This window comes from Triticum dicoccoides, chromosome 7B, assembly GCF_002162155.2.
Source record: "Triticum dicoccoides isolate Atlit2015 ecotype Zavitan chromosome 7B, WEW_v2.0, whole genome shotgun sequence".
NCBI classification, from domain to species: domain Eukaryota; kingdom Viridiplantae; phylum Streptophyta; class Magnoliopsida; order Poales; family Poaceae; genus Triticum; species Triticum dicoccoides.
The window spans coordinates 628,970,470-628,981,174 of NC_041393.1; the positions used below are offsets into that span (position 1 = coordinate 628,970,470).

At 47.8% G+C, this 10,705-nt stretch overlaps 1 long non-coding RNA gene across 2 annotated transcripts; it reads right to left on the reverse strand.

Annotated features, from left to right (window-relative positions):
• Window positions 1-8,875: 8,875 nt before the first annotated feature.
• LOC119339930 lies at window positions 8,876-10,689 on the reverse strand. 2 transcript variants are annotated; one of them, XR_005164285.1, is made up of 3 exons: window positions 10,401-10,689; window positions 9,389-9,697; window positions 8,876-9,100 (listed from the first exon to the last, which is right to left on the reverse strand). It is a non-coding gene; the product is annotated as an uncharacterized LOC119339930 (long non-coding RNA). The 2 variants fall into 2 exon arrangements; XR_005164284.1 differs by having other exon boundaries at window positions 8,876-9,697.
• Window positions 10,690-10,705: the final 16 nt, after the last annotated feature.

Below are 10,705 nucleotides of genomic sequence, written 5' to 3' on the forward strand. Positions count from 1 at the left end.
CTCGCCGCTCGTCCGGAGATTGGCCTCCAGCTGCGCCACTTTTACCTACAGCTCTTTCTTGGCGGCCTTGGCGGCCTTGGCAGCCGCGGCAGCATCCCTTGCTTCTTGGAGAGCGCCGCCGATTGCTTGCTCCCGCGCGGCGAGCTCCTCCTCGTGGCTGTCAAGGTTCACCTTGCGCTGCGCCAACTCTCCCTCCCGCGCAGATAACCTCTCGGCAGCAAGCCGCTGCTGCTCTTCGACCTCAGCCTTCGCGAGGAGGAAGGCCTTCCTCTCCTTGGCGACTTGCTCCCGCTCCTCCGCCAAGCTCCGGAGAGTCTCCTGCCTGAGATCCCGGAGCTCCTCCGCGCGTTTCTCAATGTCGACTCCCACCCTCGCGACAAGCGCTTCCCGGGAAGCCAGCTTGGCTTGCCGGGCGCGGTAGAGCGACGTTAGCTTCCGCAGCAGCCGCTCCTCTTCAGGCTCCTCGCTGCTGCTTGGCGCGTCAACCAGCGCCAGTCCGGCGGAGGCGAGCACCTCTCCGTCGAAAGTTTCTCCCTCGACCGGCGCCCTGGATCTCGAAGCCCAGGGGAGCTTGATGAAGACACCATCGCCGGCCTTCAAGTAGGCGCCAGGCTGGGGCTCCTCGGAGTCTGGCTCTGCGGTAGCGGCGGGAGGATCGGTGGTCGGTGCAGCACCTGGCGCTCCTGCGGCCTTGGGGCCGTCAGTACGACCACCGGATCCCTCGCCGGCTTCTGCGGCGGCAGCCTTGGCGGCCTCTTCACCGGCGGGTTCATCAGTGCCGGCCTCTCCTTCAGCGGATTCAGTCTCCATCGGCTCAGTGGCGGGTGGATCTGAAGAACGAAGAATGGAGAAAAGTCAAGCAAATATGCAAAAACAAAGTCAAAAGAACAAGAACCCAAGGGCAAGTTTTTAGGCAAGTGGATTACCTGTGATGGAATCTATAGTCGTGGTCTCAGCCACCGGAGGATCACTGGCGTCTTACCTTGCCGGAGAATTGGCCCTTGCCGGAGAGTTCTCCCTTGCCGGAGAACGCTCCCTTGCCGGGGACTCTACCCTTGGCAGCGTAGTCGAAGCAGATGGCGCTTCGGGGGCGGCTTCCGGGCCCTCCTGGTGAGGCTCCTCTGCTCCTACACAAATCCAACAATCAAGATATTAGTAAGAGAAAAGAGCAACCATGCGCACCTGACGGCGGGAAGTAAATTATAAACTTACGCTGCGGGCTGCACTGGGGGCTGCTTTGCGGAGTAGTGGCCAGGTCCGGCAAGGTGGGCTCAGGCACGCCCCCTGCTGACACGGTGGGATCGTCTTCGATGACGATCACCGAGGCCTTGGCCCTCTTTGCCGCTCTCTGGGCCAGCGTCCTGAAAAGGGATGGGTTCAGATCGAAGCAAGTTAGATACAGAATAAAAGCGACAAGATTGAAGAACTACGAGGATAGCAAGAAAGCTTACTCTTCTTCTTCATCATCGGAGCTGAGCGCGTAGAGATCAAAGTCCGGCTCGCCTCCGGTGCGACGAGGTGGAGGAGTGGGCTCCCTTGTCCGCTTGGCAGGAGCAGCGGCGGTGGACCGGGAAGGTCCCGCTCCAGTTGCCACAGCGGCGGAAGGCGCTCCCGCGGCAACGGTGCTTGCCGCGGTCGAGCGTGTCGCGCGGCTCGGCGGCTGTTGCCCCGTCTGCCGCCCCGCTGCGTCAACGGCCCTGCGGAGACGCCTTCTTGGTGCAGCCGGGGGCTCCACTTGTGGCAGGCTGTCTGAAGGCTATGGCTCTTCCTTGCCCGGCTCGCTCGGCTCGGCCTCGGGGCCGGCAAGATCGTCCTCGCCGGCGAACTCCTCGCGCTCGGCAAAGCTTGCCGCCTCTGCTGCCTCTGCCTCCGCCTCGGTGAACCCGAACTCGCCCGCAGCAGCTGCTGCCGCAGCCTCTTCCGCCCTAGTGGCGATGTGCTGCAGCTCCACGTCGGTGGTGTCACGGGTGAGGCTCCTCTGCTCGTCGGCGCGGATCGGCACTTCCTCCAAGCTGTCGAAGAACGCCCGCACGACGTCATCCGCCGGCTCTTGCCAAGTTGGGGCGATTCCGTGCGAGTCGCACAACAGCATCATCGCGCGGATCCGGTCAAGAGAAGAATTGTTGCACAGTGAACGACGCCCCTCGGCAACAGGAACGGGTGCTGAGGGTCGCGTTTGAAGAGCTCCAGGAGCATCGCATCCAGCTCCAGGACGGTGAAATTGAAGTTGAGGCCCGGGCGCAGCCTCATGATGTCCGCCGAGTTCTTGAACTCCGAGGCAGGTCTCCCTCTCTCTTGCAGGGGGGCAATGCGGCGGCGAAGGAAATCTGCACCGACAACGCCTACAGTGAGCCCGGCAAGCCTAAGGCGAAGGATTCTGGTGACGGCGATCTTCAGCATGTCATCTTCCGGGGCCACGTTGCTCCAATCGTTGCCGCGTACTATTGGGGCTTGGCGCATGGCAGTGAACGGCTGCGGGTTCTCCTCAACAATCCAACACCACTCCACTCTCCACTCCTCCCATTTGCTGCAAAGCTCACCCTCCAGATACGCCTCCTTCTTGCCGACTCTTGAGATCCAGGCGATCCCTTCGGCAAGCGGCTCTCCTCTCTCGACCCGAGGCATGAAGAAGTGGCGGAAGAGGGCTTCATTGGGGTGGACTCCGACAAAGTTTTCGCACAAATGTGCGAAAACTGCCATCGTCAGGACGGTGTTGGGGGTGAAATCTAGGAGGCGGAGCCCGTACGTGTTCATGATATCACAGAAGAACTCCGAGAAGGGCGGGCAGAGCCCGAAGTAGAAGAAAAGCGCGAAGAAAGGGTACCCGGTTGGAGCCAGCTCCGATGCGGTGGCCGGGAGTACCCTCGTGCGTGGGTGCACACGCGTCTCCGTTGACCAGAAAAGGTAGTAGTACTCCCTCAGCTCCTTGGCGCCGAGCTGAGGGGGGAAGATGGCCCGCTCCTTCCGCAGCGCCGCGAGCCGCTGCGCCTCGGCCGACTTCACGCCCTTCCCCTTGTCGGCTTTCGGAGCCATGGCGGAGGTGGCAGGAGAGATCGGCGGCGTGGTGGTGCTGGCGGCGACGGGGGGCGGAGTGCTGCTCTCTTTCGGCTTTGAGAAGAAGGGGGGAGCGGCGGAGATTTCTGGACTTGGAGCAACAAACGGCGAAGTGGGGAAACTGCCCCTGTTTCCCCTGCTTATAAAGAGGGAGGGGGCGGACATTTCGCCCTTCCGAATAAAGAACCCCCACGATCTCTCCCATGATGCCGCATTCAGCGCGTGCCGTTGGGGGAGGGCGCGGTGGGTACAGAGCAAGATTCGGCGTTACCCGGGCCGCGCGTGCCCGTGCCCTGTTTTGGGCCTGGCCCAACAGCGCTCTGCACCGTGTGTGGCCCAGGCCCGGGGGCTCCTGTCGGTGTACTAGAATAGGGGTACCCTAGTACCCCGAACTTGTGCACTGGAAGTCGCAGCGCCCCGCGGCAAGGGCTTGCCGGGTGACCACCAAGGTACTCCGTGGATCCTTTGGAGCCATTCAAGAACAAAGTATTCAAGCCAAGAAGACAAGGCCCCGGCAAGAGGAGCTTGCTGGGAAGGCCAACCGAGGTGTCTCAAGGAACTTGCCGCGATGCGCCACACGTCCCGGCAAGGCCCGGTAAGCGACAAGATTCCAGGCGCGACAAGACCACGACCGCGGCAAGGCGCTTGCCGGGCAAGCGGCCACTCTGTGCCCACGCTCCAGCGCATCCACTAATGTGTCGCCCTGGGGGCCTTTCCAGGCACGCGTGGCGGAAGGCTGTGCAGCCAGCGGTAAGTGGTGGCATGCGATGCTGACAAGATCGCCATCGTGGCAGGCGGTGGCGCCCCTGACGGTCCTTTTCCTACACTGTTTAGGCGACACAGACGGGCATTTAATGCCCTTGTCCCCTGCCGTCAGGGTTAGGTAGAAAGCACTGTACCAACCACCTCTCTTTTTACATTTTTACCCTTCTCTGTGTTGCCACCTGTCGGTGACCCCTTGTGGATATAAAAGGAGGCCCATGCGCAACATAGAGAGGGTTCGAAAGGGGGAGTTCAGTTCGACTAGGTCGAGAGCTTCAGATCAGTTTGAAGCTAGAAAACACTTAGCTCTCTAGAGCAAGAACGCAATAGAATCAAACAAGCAGCAGTAGGAGTATTATCTCTCCGGAGAGCTCCGAAGCTGGGTAAACTGCTCGTGTGCCTCACCTCGATCTGCTCTTCGTGCGACCTCCGCCCCCCGCCGAACCGAAAGGGGCTCGGTCCGCCGGCCCCATAGGTGTTCGTGGATCAGTTTCCCCGACACCTGTGAACCTGAGTTTGATACAAATGTTTACGTTTTCGATTGTATTTGTGTGTGAACTTGTTAGTATGCCTACTGTGGGGTATGTGACGTGTGGGTGTCAACGTCACACCTTCTTCTCGAGAAGAATTGCACCTGCTTTGTTAGGGTAGCAACGGCGCATCAACTCTTTTTAATATTTCTATTACTCTGTCTTCCCCTCTCCCCCGCTCAACCCCTGCCGTAATCTTTTCGGCCTCAAAACAAACATAGTACTGTGTTGTTTTGGGGGCTTGATGAAAAATCGAATGCTGGTTTCTGTAGGTTGGCCCGCCCAGCAAATGGGCTGCTGGTCCACCACGATGGACTGGGAGGCTAAAAATACAAGTTGTATGGTGCAGAGGCAAGTAAAAAACGCTATCAAGAGCCATCCGCTGAAGAAAAAAATCGCTCCTGATGTGCTTCTTCAGTCGTGCCTCCGGCCCCCTCTTTAATCCAGTTCGCTCGGGGATCTGGTATCATTTTTTTCCAGAGGGCGAACAAGTATCAGCTAGGCCTAGGTTTTCTATTTTAACATGCGTAGCCCACGACATACGGAGACAGTGGTTTCAACTTATTTTTTGAGGTCCATAACGGGCTATGGGCTTTTTCTTAAAGATCGGCAACCCAATGTAATTTTTTAATAAAAACGCAGGTCTCTGTTCTATTTATCTATATATAAGAATAATAATGCTGTGTCCAATTTATGTTTTCCCTTCTAACCACATTACATATATTTATATTATTACTATTATCGTATATTTTATATAGACTTATATATACATTATAAAAACATCCCATGTGCTATTAACTTACAAAAGTAAATGTTTAACAGAAGTTGGCAAGGAAAATCCTGGTTGTTTTTGACTCACAGGCAAGGAAAATCCTGGTGAATGCGTACAAAAGCTTGCGAAGATTTTAAGGACCAATTTAATAATAACGCGCTCATTTTTATTTTGAGCAATAACTCACTAATTTGTTAATTATATATATAGGCAAGGAGTAGGATTTTCTACAATAGCTTGCCACAGAACTAGTTAAGGTTTTTGACGGTGTAAAAGTTCTCAAAAATTCTGTAAAAAATACTGAACTAACACACCTAAAATATAACATGATCCAACGGAGGGATTGAAGAAATATGACTGTATGTGTCCTGGACAAAAAGAACAAATGTTTCAATATATATTGATCCTACAGCGAGCTGAAATGCTTGTCTTTTTCGCTGAGGACACATAAATGCATATTTTTACAATCACACCGTTGGATCATCTTATTATATTAGAGTGAGGCTCCCCTATTTATTTCATATTTTTACTTACTTTTAAACCGTTAAATGTTTAGCAAGCCTTAACTAGTTCTGTGGCAAGCTATGATAGACACAGTTTTACCAATATATATATATATATATATATATATATATATATATATATCCATATATATATTATTCTGTTACGCGTAACAGAATATTATTCTATTACCCTTTTTGAACTGACGGTTTCAGGTGGTTGTACTGATGTTTTCGAAGCGGTTGAACTGATGCTTTCAGTTGTGTTTAACAGATCGTCTTCTTTAGTTCAAAAACTTTTTGTAATTTTTTTGTCGGAACGTGGCGTGTAATATATCGTTGGAAAGCTCTTCACAACCATATTTCAAGTATATTGAACGTTTTTACAAAATCATTATGGTTTAAGAGCAGTTTTGAAAAAACTTTTTTTTCAAAATTGAAAACGCGAATCGTATTTTGGACTCAATTTTCAAACGGTTTGTCGGAATTGAGCAAATAAGATGGCGTTGGAAAGCTGGTGAAAATCCGCATCTTCCATATATGTATTGTTTTTTCTAATTATATATGATTTAAAAGTAATTTGAAAAACGGTGAAATTCTGGGCGAAACGTATTTTCGCGATTTTTTGCAACGGTTTGTTGGATTGACGCAAATGATATGGCGTTGAAAAGCTATGGAAAATGCGCAACTTTTTCGTATAGAAATGTTTTTCTAATTCCTTACAGTTTAAAAACGAATTCGAATAGGGTCAAATTAGATTTTGAACGCGATTTTTTTAAAAAAGTTTGTCGAAATATGGCAAATAATATACCGTTAGATAGCTATCACAAATGCAAAACCTATTCATGTTGCATGTTTTCTCTACGTCGCAAGCGTTTAAGAGTAATTTTGAATACGACATGATGGATCCTGCTGTTTTCTCGTCTGAAAAACAGAGTAGTCGTACTGATATATGTGTATGTTTGTACTGAGCTATTTTTTGCAGAGTAATTTTGAATGGTTCCGAAAAAGGGTACTTGTACTGATGCTTGCATGGGTTTGTACTAAGCGTGTTTTCATTAACTAGACTTTGCTCTGTTTTTTGGGTAATATTTTTCTCGTAAGTTTTCAACGGTTTACTGTATCGTCGCCCCCGTACTTGTATGGTTTGTATCATCGAACTGAATGATATTTTATTCAAAAAGAAAATGTGTTTTTTTTATTTCTTTTTTTTAACTTAACATTTTTTTAACAACGTTGTTCTGAACTTCTCTCATTTTACGACTTGTACTGAGGTACTTACTAAGCATGATTTTCATGGGGTTTCTTTTTTTGCTTGAACTTTACAATTTGATTTTCTGCCATTTCTTTTATTTCGAACGGACCACTGTTTTTAACTCGTACTGATGTACTTACTACGCCCGAACTGGGGTAGTTGTCGCGTGTCTCGGCGTGTTTTGAACTCGATAATATTTTTCGTCAATTTACTGCCCATTTTTTTCATCACACTTGAGAGAGTGATTAATAGGCTTACTTACTGGCCAGTAACACATGAACTCCTCGGGCAATAATACATGAACTACTAGGAACATAAAACATTACATAAAGAGAAGCACCGAACAGTGAATGTAAAAATAACTCCCACATCCATCATATACTGGGAGCTTCCACTTGAATAGGAAAATTTGTTTATCCCGTAACTTCGTCAACAGTTTGAGCTTGCATGTTTTATATCATTGAACTGAATGATATTTTTTCAAAAAAAATAAATCATTTGTGTTTCATTTTTTTGCTGAACTCAATATTTTTTGCAACAATGTTTTGAACTTCTCTCATTTTGCGACATGAACTTTTACCATTTGAATTTATGTGTTTTCTTTTCGTCTGAGCTTTTTCCCCAAAGTTATCTGGTACGCCGTGTTTGAACTTACAACTTTTGTAATTGTGAACTTGTCATGTTTTTACAATGCCAAGCTAGCAAATAGTAGGAGATTAAGCTAGCAAAGGGGCTACAGTAATACAACAGTCAGATCGATAGCTAGCAGCAATAACAGTGGTTACCAACATATAAATGAACTTGTAACAAACTTGCACACGACCTGACAACACAATACACATATGGATGACCACACAGCGAGTAGCGCTCCAAAAAAAATGGACGACCACGCAGGAGGTTGCATATGGATGAAGTGACCACCCATTTTTTCTCGTACCGAAGCTTCTCTGTACTGAAGCTTGTTTCCAGAAATCATATCAGTGGGTTATTAAACACCTGCAATAACATCAAAAGAGGAACACTAGAAAAATAGGACGCCGCTATACAGGAACTACAATGGACAGACCAACATAAATCCTCAAGCAATAATCGAGAGAGCTCACAATCTCCATGGCAAATGCCTATGAATTCACCTTGGAAGGACCTCCCACTCCCCTGCACTATCTCCTTCCACTCCCTGCACACACACACACACAGAGCAGAGAGAGGATGAGAGGGAGATGACTGCACCGGATCGAGGATGAGAGGGAGATGACTGCACCTTCATGCAACTCTTCTCCTGACCGGCTGTGGAGCGTGTTGTTGTACTGACAAGGCAAGGGTCCAAATATATCACCTAAATTAGTTCAAAGAATTTTACAAAAACAAGCAGGGAACAAAGACAAAAGTCATGTATGGCTATCAGGCACAACTTCTATATATAGAAGGATTAGTAAGGGTCTCAGGAATCGACTACATTATTTCAGTCAACTCGATCTTCATTAGTACTAGAATGACTGGACAAGAAGTTTAGATTTGTAGCAGCACACGCACCAAACTTGCAGAGTTTTTCTTCAACATTTTTAGGTGATTGCATCAATAGTATGATTGGAAAAATATTTCAGATTTGTAGCAGCACACACACGATACTTACAGAATTTTATGGAAATGCACGAGTTCTGATTTATTAGTACATAGTTTCATGGAAATGCATGAGTTAACTTCTTCTAGGCACTATCTGGACATGGTGAAGACTAGCTAATGTAAGGATAGGCAGAGAACACTTAGTATTGAACTTTTTTCCAAGTATGTATTGAACTGATTTTTTTTCAATGAGCTGTTGTAGTATAGGTACTAGAGCTACCAACATCTTTTATATATCATGATAAAAAGCAAACAAACATGCATCATCTCCACCAGACCATTCTCTCATCATCTTCAGAACATACATACTAGAGAAAATTGAACTGACAGTAGAAGAAATTTATACTTTTTGGGACTATATCATGTAATACCACATCCAGAAAGCATGCCAAGCGAAATGTATATTTATTTTTAGTTGAAGAACTAGCAGTCTTGCAGCACAACAGGCACATCATGGTGCTATTAACTAACTTACAGAGATCCTTTCTGCTTTGTAGTAGTACCTGAGGTTACAAGGGTCGGAAATTTACCATTTGACGGCCTTCACGCCACCAGCAGCGCCGGAGGCGACCTTGTGTCTCCTTTAATTTAGAACACCGTTCTCCTTTAGACGGTTGATTAATGCCACACACATGCACAAGACAGTGTGCCAAGAAACCAAACTGCACAAGTCAGAAGGCACAAACACCACGATGGCTGCTCTAGACCATAGAATGGATGGAAGCACAAGACGATAAAATAAAATAAGAATTGACTTGAACTTAAACCAAAATGATAATTGAACTGAACTAAAATTAGATATTGGGCTGAATTAAAATAAGAAACATATAGCGAATAAACACAAGCATTTTCAGCAATCAATTTTTCCTCTTGAATATGTAGAGGGACACACCTTGTTTTTTCTATCAGATTCCTACATCCAGGCAAAGAAGTGGCTATAGGAGCTTCAGGACAAGGTACTTCAGCCCATGTTTTTGTACTTTCTCGTTGCATTGCTTCAGTTTGGTTCCAAGAACACTATGCTTCAGTTTCGGTTGCAGACATGGTCGTCACAGCGGGTGGGCACCATGGAGGAAGAGGATCTGGAGCAGAAGCTCTCACACGATGAAGTTGTGGACGGCGCCGAGAACGTCGGTGGAGACATGTTCGATGAGGTTGTAACATATCTACAGAACTGAAGGATATGCTTTTTGTATTATCCCTGATCATAATGAACAAACTATTTAGGACTGACGCATACATGATACTCGATCAATACTAAAATGGACAATATTTGTTAAGTTTCTATCTATGTACCTACCAACTTTCTCAACATGAACTTCTCGCTAAGGTTGTTCTTCGGTATTAAAAACTGTTTTCTGCATTAACAACAAACACCTAAAGAGCATCATGCTTGCAACTAGAAAACATGTCTTCTTTTCCCCTTTTTCACACAAACTACTTTGCAAAAAATCATGACACAGTTTTTGCAGTACAAGAACAACTTAAACACAATAATTCTCTGCAAATGAATTTTTGAAAGCACAATTTATTTATTTTCACTGCATTTTCTCCATAATTGGAGCAACAAATGCCATCTTTTTTTTGTAAAATGGAAGTACGAAAACATTTGTAACATGAATTTTGCTAACAGACATGTACTAATAAACTACTGAAGCTATTTGTTGACGAACTGTACTTAGTTTGGACAGGCAGCTCAGCCTCTTTTGGCACATGGGCACATGTATTAACATATCTAGTTGACAAGAGGTACCAAATGTGTGAAACAAGAAAAAGTACAGAAGTTGAATCAACACCGTACAACTTTTTGCTCCATGAACAAATGAATCCTCACCCAGCCGCAGTTTTTTTCTATTTGGATTCTATTGAACTGAAAAAAGCCCACAACGTGTACTGAAAAATACCTACGGTGCCAACTGAAAAAAGCGTACAAGTGTAGATGGGGGCATCGATCAGGTGCAGGAAGATGGCGGCGCCGTCGGCTGGGCTGCGGGCGGTGGCGGGATCCAGGGTGCCGGGGGGGTCTTGGGCAGGGCGGCAGTCGCTGTCGGAGATGGGGCAGCGACGAGGCGGCCGCGACAGGAGATGACGGCGGCAGCCGCGGCGAGAGGTGAGGGGACGGAGAGCGCGGCGAGAGGTGAGGGGACGGCGGCAGCAGCGAGAGGAGTTAGACGGCGGCCACAGCGAGAGGTGGGGGGCAGCGGCCTCG